Source organism: Anas platyrhynchos, chromosome 39 (assembly GCF_047663525.1).
Source record: "Anas platyrhynchos isolate ZD024472 breed Pekin duck chromosome 39, IASCAAS_PekinDuck_T2T, whole genome shotgun sequence".
Taxonomy (NCBI): domain Eukaryota; kingdom Metazoa; phylum Chordata; class Aves; order Anseriformes; family Anatidae; genus Anas; species Anas platyrhynchos.
The window spans coordinates 3,962,831-3,973,186 of record NC_092627.1 but is presented as its reverse complement, the minus strand read 5'-3'; positions in this window follow the sequence as shown (position 1 = coordinate 3,973,186).

Genomic DNA, 10,356 nt, shown 5'->3' with positions numbered 1-10,356 from the left:
AGCAATAGGACCTCAGCAGTAGGACCTCAGCAGTAGGACCTCAGCAGTAGGACCTCAGCAGTAGGACCTCGGCATGGTGACCTCAGCAATAAGATCTTAGCAATAGGACCTTAGCATTGTGACCTCAGCAATAGGACCTCAGCATTTTGACCTCAGCAATAAGACCTTAGCAATAGGACCTCAGCATTGTGACCTCAGCAATAGGACTTCAGCAATAGGACCTCAGCATTGTGACCTCAGCATTGTGACATCAGCAATAGGACCTCAGAAATAGGACCTCAGCATTGTGACCTCAGCATTGTGACCTCAGCATTGTTAACTCAGCAATAGGACCTCAGCATTTTGACCTCAGCAATAGGACCTCAGCATTGTGACCTCAGCAATAAGACCTCAGCAATAGGACCTCAGCAGTAGGACCTCAGCATTGTGACCTCAGCAATAGGACCTCAGCAAGAGGACCTCAGCATTGTGACCTCTGCATTGTGACCTCTGCATTGTGACCTCAGCAATAGGACCTCAGCATTGTGACCTCAGCAATAGGACCTCAGCAAGAGGACCTCAGCATTGTGACCTCTGCATTGTGACCTCTGCATTGTGACCTCAGCAATAGGACCTCAGCATTGTGACCTCAGCATTGTGACCTCAGCAATAGGACCTAAGCAATAGGACCTAAGCAATAGGGCCTCAGCAATAGGGCCTCAGCAATAGGGCCTCAGCATTGTGACCTCAGCACTGTGACCTCAGCAATAGGACCTCAGCTATAGGACCTCAGAAATAGGACCTCAGAAATAGGACCTCAGAAATAGGACCTCAGCATTGTGACCTCAGCAATAGGGCCTCAGCAATAAGACCTCAGCATTGTGACCTCAACAATAGGACCACAGCAATAGGACCTCAGCAATAGGACCTCAGCATTGTGACCGCAGCAAAAGGACCTCAGCATTGTGACCTCCGCAATAGTTCCTCAGCAATAGGACCTCAGCAGTAGGACCTCAGCAGTAGGACCTCAGCAGTAGGACCTCAGCAGTAGGACCTCAGCAGTAGGACCTCAGCATTGTGACCTCAGCAATTGGACCTCGGCATGGTGACCTCAGCAATAAGACCTTAGCAATAGGACCTCAGCATTGTGACCTCAGCAATAGGACCTCAGCAATAAGACCTTAGCAATAGGACCTCAGCATTTTGACCTCAGCATTGTGACCTGAGCAATAGGACCTCAGCATTGTGACCTCAGCAATAGGACTTCAGCAATAGGACCTCAGCATTGTGACCTCAGCATTGTGACATCAGCAATAGGACCTCAGAAATAGGACCTCAGCATTGTGACCTCAGCATTGTGACCTCAGCATTGTTAACTCAGCAATAGGACCTCAGCATTGTGACCTCAGCAATAGGACCTCAGCATTGTGACCTTAGCAATACTGCCTCAGCAATAGGACCTCAGCAGTAGGACCTCAGCATTGTGACCTCAGCAATAGGACCTCAGCAATAGGACCTCAGCAATAGGGCCTCAGCAATAGGGCCTCAGCAATAGGGCCTCAGCAATAGGGCCTCAGCATTGTGACCTCAGCATTGTGACCTCAGCATTGTGACCTCAGCATTGTGACCTCAGCATTGTGACCTCAGCATTGTGACCTCAGCATTGTGACCTCAGCAATAGGACTTCACCATTGTGACCTCAGCATTGTGACCTCAGCAATAGGACCTCAGCAATAAGACCTCAGCAATAGGACCTCAGCATTGTGACCTCAGGAATAGGACCTCAGTAATAGGACCTCAGCATTGTGACCTCAGCAATAGGGCCACAGCATTGTGACCTCAGCAATAAGACCTCAGCAATAGGACCTCTGCAATAGGATCTCAGCATTGTGACCTCAGCAATAGGACCTCAGCAATAGGTCCACAGCAATAGGACCTCAGCATTGTGACCTCAGCATTGTGACCTCAGCATTGTGACCTCAGCATTGTGACCTCAGCAATAGGACCTCAGCAATAGGACCTCAGCAATAGGACCTCAGCAATAGGACCTCAGCAATAGGACCTCAGCAATACGACCTCAGCAATAGGACCTCAGCAATAGGGCCTCAGCAATAAGACCTCAGCATTGTGACCTCAGCACTGTGACCTCAGCAATAGGACCTCAGCTATAGGACCTCAGCAATAAGACCTCAGCAATAAGACCTCAGCATTGTGACCTCAGCAATAGGGCCTCAGCAATAAGACCTCAGCATTGTGACCTCAACAATAGGACCACAGCAATAGGACCTCAGCAATAGGACCTCAGCATTGTGACCTCAGCAAAAGGACCTCAGCATTGTGACCTCCGCAATAGTTCCTCAGCAATAGGACCTCAGCAGTAGGACCTCAGCAGTAGGACCTCAGCATTGTGACCTCAGCATTGTGACCTCAGCATTGTGACCTCAGCAATTGGACCTCGGCATGGTGACTTCAGCAATAAGACCTTAGCAATAGGACCTCAGCATTGTGACCTCAGCAATAGGACCTCAGCATTTTGACCTCAGCAATAAGACCTTAGCAATAGGACCTCAGCATTGTGACCTCACCATTGTGACCATAGCAATAGGACCTCAGCATTGTGACCTCAGTAATAGGACTTCAGCAATAGGACCTCAGCATTGTGACCTCAGCATTGTGACATCAGCAATAGGACCTCAGAAATAGGACCTCAGCATTGTGACATCAGCATTGTTAACTCAGCAATAGGACCTCAGCATTGTGACCTCAGCAATAGGACCTCAGCAATAGGACCTCAGCATTGTGACCTCAGCATTGTGACCTTAACAATAGGACCTCAGCAGTAGGACCTCAGCACTGTGACCTCAGCAATAGGACCTCAGCTATAGGACCTCAGCAATAGGACCTCAGCATTGTGACCTCAGCAATAGGGCCTCAGCAATAAGACCTCAGCATTGTGACCTCAACAATAGGACCACAGCAATAGGACCTCAGCAATAGGACCTCAGCATTGTGACCTCAGCAAAAGGACCTCAGCAATAGGACCTCAGCAATAGGACCTCAGCATTGTGACCTCCGCAATAGTTCCTCAGCAATAGGACCTCAGCAATAGGACCTCAGCATTGTGACCTCAGCATTGTGACCTCAGCATTGTGACCTCAGCAGTAGGACCTCAGCAGTAGGACCTCAGCAGTAGGACCTCAGCAGTAGGACCTCAGCAGTAGGACCTCGGCATGGTGACCTCAGCAATAAGACCTTAGCAATAGGACCTCAGCATTGTGACCTCAGCAATAGGACCTCAGCATTTTGACCTCAGCAATAAGACCTTAGCAATAGGACCTCAGCATTGTGACCTCACCATTGTGACCATAGCAATAGGACCTCAGCATTGTGACCTCAGCAATAGGACTTCAGCAATAGGACCTCAGCATTGTGACCTCAGCATTGTGACATCAGCAATAGGACCTCAGAAATAGGACCTCAGCATTGTGACCTCAGCATTGTGACCTCAGCATTGTTAACTCAGCAATAGGACCTCAGCATTTTGACCTCAGCACTGTGACCTCAGCAATAGGACCTCAGCATTGTGACCTCAGCATTGTGACCTCAACAATAGGACCTCAGCAGTAGGACCTCAGCATTGTGACCTCAGCAATAGGACCTCAGCAAGAGGACCTCAGCATTGTGACCTCTGCATTGTGACCTCTGCATTGTGACCTCTGCATTGTGACCTCAGCAATAGGACCTCAGCATTGTGACCTCAGCAATAGGACCTCAGCAAGAGGACCTCAGCATTGTGACCTCTGCATTGTGACCTCAGCAATAGGACCTCAGCATTGTGACCTCAGCAATAGGACATGAGCAATAGGACCTAAGCAATAGGACCTAAGCAATAGGACCTCAGCAATAGGGCCTCAGCAATAACACCTCAGCATTGTGACCTCAGCACTGTGACCTCAGCTATAGGACCTCAGAAATAGGACCTCAGCATTGTGACCTCAGCAATAGGACATGAGCAATAGGACCTAAGCAATAGGACCTAAGCAATAGGACCTCAGCAATAGGGCCTCAGCAATAACACCTCAGCATTGTGACCTCAGCACTGTGACCTCAGCAATAAGACCTTAGCAATAGGACCTCAGCATTGTGACCTCAGCAATAGGACCTCAGCATTTTGACCTCAGCAATAAGACATTAGCAATAGGACCTCAGCATTTTGACCTCAGCATTGTGACCTGAGCAATAGGACCTCAGCATTGTGACCTCAGCAATAGGACTTCAGCAATAGGACCTCAGCATTGTGACCTCAGCATTGTGACATCAGCAATAGGACCTCAGCATTGTGACCTCAGCATTGTGACCTCAACAATAGGACCTCAGCATTAGGACCTCAGCATTAGGACCTCAGCAAGAGGACCTCTGCATTGTGACCTCTGCATTGTGACCTCTGCATTGTGACCTCTGCATTGTGACCTCAGCAAGAGGACCTCTGCATTGTGACCTCAGCAATAGGACCTCAGCATTGTGACCTCAGCAATAGGACCTCAGCCTTGTGACCTAAGCAATAGGACCGCAGCACTAGGACCTCAGCAATAGGACCTCAGTTTTATGACCTCAGAATTAGGACCTCAGCATTGTGACCTCAGCATTGTGAACACAGCAATAGGACCTAAGAATTCTGACCTCAGCAATAGGACCTCAGCAATAGGACCTCAGCAATAGGACCTCAGCAATAGGACCTCATCATTGTGACCTCAGCATTGTGACCTCAGCAATAGGACCTCAGAATTGTGACCTCAGCATTGTGACCTCAGCAATAGGACCTCCGCAATAGGACCTCAGCATTGTGACCTCAGCAATAGGGCCTCAGCATTGTGACCTCAGCAATAAGACCTCAGCAATAGGACCTCAGCAATAGGACCTCAGCAATAGGACCTCAGCAATAGGACCTCAGCAATAGGACCTCAGCAATAGGACCTCAGCAATAGGACCTCAGCTATAGGACCTCAGCTATAGGACCTCAGCCTTGTGACCTCAGCAATAGGACCTCAGCATTGTGACCTCAGCAATACTGCCTCAGCAATAGGACCTCAGCAATACTGCCTCAGCAATAGGACCTCAGCAGTAGGACCTCAGCATTGTGACCTCAGCAATAGGACCTCAGCAATAGGACCTCAGCAATAGGACCTCAGCAATAGGACCTCAGCAATAGGACCTCAGCAATAGGGCCTCAGCAATAGGGCCTCAGCAATAGGGCCTCAGCAATAGGGCCTCAGCAATAGGGCCTCAGCAATAGGGCCTCAGCAATAGGGCCTCAGCAATAGGGCCTCAGCAATAGGGCCTCAGCAATAGGGCCTCAGCAATAGGGCCTCAGCAATAGGACCTCAGCAATAGGACCTCAGCAATAGGACCTCAGCAATAGGACCTCAGCAATAGGACCTCAGCAATAGGACCTCAGCAATAGGACCTCAGCAATAGGACCTCAGCAATAGGACCTCAGCATTGTGACCTCAGCAATACTGCCTCAGCAATAGGACCTCAGCAATACTGCCTCAGCAGTAGGACCTCAGCATTGTGACCTCAGCATTGTGACCTCAGCAATAGGACCTTAGCATTGTGACCTCAGCAATAGGACTTCACCATTGTGACCTCAGCATTGTGACCTCAGCAATAGGACCTCAGCAATAAGACCTCAGCATTGTGACCTCAGCATTGTGACATCAGCAATAGGACCTCAGAAATAGGACCTCAGCATTGTGACCTCAGCATTGTGACCTCAGCATTGTTAACTCAGCAATAGAACCTCAGCATTGTGACCTCAGCAATAGGACCTCAGCATTGTGACCTCAGCATTGTGACCTCAAGAATAGGACCTCAGCATTAGGACCTCAGCAATAGGACCTCAGCAAGAGGACCTCTGCATTGTGACCTCTGCATTGTGACCTCTGCATTGTGACCTCTGCATTGTGACCTCTGCATTGTGACCTCTGCATTGTGACCTCTGCATTGTGACCTCTGCATTGTGACCTCTGCATTGTGACCTCTGCATTGTGACCTCTGCATTGTGACCTCTGCATTGTGACCTCTGCATTGTGACCTCTGCATTGTGACCTCAGCAATAGGACCTCAGCATTGTGACCTCAGCAATAGGACCTCAGCCTTGTGACCTAAGCAATAGGACCGCAGCACTAGGACCTCAGCAATAGGACCTCAGTTTTGTGACCTCAGAATTAGGACCTCAGCATTGTGACCTCAGCATTGTGAACACAGCAATAGGACCTATGAATTCTGACCTCAGCAATAGGACCTCAGCAATAGGACCTCAGCATTGTGACCTCAGCATTGTGACCTCAGCATTGTGACCTCAGCATTGTGACCTCAGCAATAGGACCTCAGCAATAGGACCTCAGCAATAGGACCTCAGCAATAGGACCTCAGCAATAGGACCTCAGCAATAGGACCTCAGCAATAGGACCTCATCATTGTGACCTCAGCATTTGGACCTCAGCAATAGGACCTCAGAATTGTGACCTCAGCATTGTGACCTCAGCAATAGGACCTCCGCAATAGGACCTCAGCATTGTGACCTCAGCAATAGGGCCTCAGCATTGTGACCTCAGCAATAAGACCTCAGCAATAGGACCTCAGCAATAGGACCTCAGCATTGTGACCTCAGCAATAGGCCCTCAGCAATAGGCCCTCAGCAATAGGACCTCAGCATCGTAATCTCAGCCTTGTGACCTCAGCAATTGTACCTCAGCAATAGGACCTCAGCATTGTGACCTCAGAAATAGGACCTAAGCATTTTGATCTCAGCATTGTGACCTCAGCAATAGGACGTAAGCATTGTGACCTCAGCAATTGGACCTGAGCAATAGGACCTGAGCAATAGGACCTCAGCTATAGGACCTCAGCTATAGGACCTCAGCTATAGGACCTCAGCTATAGGACCTCAGCTATAGGACCTCAGCTATAGGACCTCAGCTATAGGACCTCCGCTATAGGACCTCCGCTATAGGACCTCCGCTATAGGACCTCAGGAATAGGACCTCTGCATTGTGACCTCTGCATTGGGACCTCAGTGTTATAAATGTCTCAGGATTCAAATTAGGATTAAATAAAAAAATAGGATTTATTAAAATAATATAAAGGAATAGAGGTAAGCCAACAGCGCTGGTTGCACCGGGAGTCTCTGCTCCACCAGGACGCACACCAGTTACATCAAGCAGCTGATTTTTATGCACCTAGACTAATACATTTTTATTACAACTTCTAAAAAAAAATAGATTATTATAATTAGGTTCCAGGGTCCATTCCCTCCTACTGGAGCATGCGCATCAGTCTCCTCTGGGGGTCTCTAGGGGTCTTTCATTCTGAAGGCTTGTAGTCTTCCTCTTACCCTTTGTACTTACTCGGCACTATTCCAAGTTTATGGAACACTCTCTGTACACTCTCCACAGGTCTTGTCTCCCAACCGTCCTTCAGCTTCTTTTTTCTTCCTCTTAATCTCTTGGCCCCCCTGGCCAGATACCAAGGATCCTCATAGTATCCCATAACAGTCACTAGTTGTTATCAGTTGTTCTGAAACTCCCAGACATCAAACACAAACAGCTTTCTTATTTGATGCTTCACGAGTGATTAAAACTTTCTTCCCCAGCCATTCACAGACACATCTATAGCAGTGTTAAGTTAATCTCGAAGAAGACAGGAAAAAAAGGCTGTAACTGTTAGAAATAGAAGTCCGGAATAACAAAAGCAAACAGGTTCATAAATTTAGGGAGTGTTTTCTGAAGACGTGATAAATTGACTGGAATGAGGGGGAGACTGGGATACACTGCATCTGTGGTTCAAGAATTAAATTGCCAGTGCAGGGCCCAGAGGCAGACAGGATTCAAACAGAATTGTTCTTTATGGACACGAATTGGAATTGTTAAAACATTCCTCACAATCCCTTATCTTCTTTTTACTATCCCCAATTCGTGTCTCTTCTGTTATTAATAATTGGATTTCATCAGTTTGTTCTTGGAGGGTCCAATCCTTAAGCATCATAATTGACATATTCCCTTCCTTTTTTAATGAAGTTATTACCAATGTACTATTTATCACCCGGTGTATTGATAATGTAAGACAAGGTATCATACAAGGTATAGACAATAACATCTTTACACCACATAACAATAAAAATAACACTCTTTTAACCCATGGTCCACCAGGCAGCCATGAAAATAAATCCCATTCCATATCCTTCCAGGTTTGTGTTTGCTCGCTCACCTCCCCCCTCTCCTTCTCTGGGATGGGAGAGAGAAATGGGAAAGTGAAGCCTGTGAGTTGAGATAACAAGAAAATAATAATAATAATAACAATAATAATGATGATAATATTACTACTAGTAATAATGTATACGAAACAAGTGATGCACAATGCAACTGCTCACCACCTGCTGTCCGATGCCCAACCCAACCCCGAGCAGTCCGGCCCTCCTCCCAGCCTGCCTGCTGGCAGGACAGTGAGAAGCTGAATTTGGCTTGGTCCTTGGCTTGGTGGAAGCACTGCTCTGTAACAATTCAAAACAATTAAAACATCAGCATATTATTAACATTCTTCTCATCCTAAACCAGAACATAACATTCTATCAGCTACTAGGAAGAAACACCCTTTTTATCAATCTTTAAACAGCAATTACTAAAGCTAAATTTTCCACAGACTTCTCCTTCTTGTGCTAGTAAATAATCCAAAGCTAGGCAATTTTGATACAAAGCAGTTCTCATCATTTATAACTATTTCTATTACAGCTAATAACCTAATTATTCTATTAAGTATATATACTGGGGTCCTATAGTCCCACGATCTGTCTTCTGCCCACGTATCTGGATAATAATAGGCAAACACCTTCAGGGTTGATTCAGGCTTGTGTTACCGTTCGGCCTGTCAGGGTGATCCAGCTCCTGGAAAACGAATCACAAATTTATATAGGTTAAAATAAAGGTTCTTATGTTATTTTCTCAGGACAACCTAACCTTAGTGTGGGAGAAGTCCAGTCGAGGCCCTCTCACTCGGCAGTCAATACCCATAGGGGTTGCCTCCCTCGGTAGACCATACACACCACAGTGGAGGGTCCTGCCCTGGTCTTGCCTTCTCCCTTTCCTCACTTCAAGCTTGTCCCCTTTATTTGGCATCCTTAATTCATGCAGAGCCTCGTTGCCAGAATATTAGTTCTTCCTTAGCTTGAGTTTCAGTTTCCCAGGAGCGGACTCAACCCTCCAAGTTTCAGTAGTTACTGGTCCTTTTATTCTGGATGCATGGGTCCCTTTCTGCGGTTCTCACAGCTGTTTCAGTAGTCAGTAAAACAAGGTACAGTCCCTCACACCGAGGGTTCAGTGATTCTTCCCTCCCGTGGCTGCTTGTTGAAACACTTTCTTTTTTATCTTCTGACAAGTTAAATAACAGTTATCTAGTTTGCTTTGCCGTATGGCCCTTTCCAGGTTCCTGTAGCAGGATTCATCTGATAGCCTTTCAGGTTGATACAGATTTGACTACAGATACCAGGGTTTTGGCATTCATCACTAACTCCACAGTTTCCCAGCTGGACAGTCACATTCATTTATGTTGCATTCCTTCAGGGGCTTATCACTCCAGTCCTTGCAGTCTCTCTGCTGGTTACACACTTTATTGATATCTATGCATTCTCCACTTCTGCACTTGAATTTGCCAGGTCCAGAGCATTGAATAACATTGTTACAGTTTGCTTCATCAGTGCCATCCAGACAGTCTCTCACACCATTGCACTGCCTACTCCCATGGACACAGTTCCCATCTTCACATCTGAACTGGTCTGGTCCACAGGTCCAAGAAGGGCAGTTAATTTCATCACTTCCATCCTTGCAATCAGGATCTCTGTCACATCACCACTTCTTGTGGATACATTCACCTGAGCCGCACTGCACCTCACTCACAGAACACTTCACCGGAGGTGCAGGCTGGCGGCCACACTGCTCCAAAGATTCATCCGAGTGGTCGGAGCAGTCACCTTGACCATTGCAGACAAAGCTTTTGGAAATACATTGTCCACTACTGCATGTGAACTCTGCTGCACTACAAGTCACATTGCCACAATTCTCTTCATCCTCTCCACTGTCACAGTCTCTTTCACCATCACATTTCCATGACACTGTTCTCATATGACACAGCTCAGCACTTTTGTCAGACCCATCTTCACAATCCGGATCCCCATCACACTGCCATCTGTTTAGCACACACTGACCACTGTTGCACAAAAAATCAGATTCAGCACACATCTTTTTCACATATCTTCTTCACACAAGCACTCTCATCAGTGCCATCCAGACAGTCTTCACATTTTACTCTAGCACCGTTGGCAGC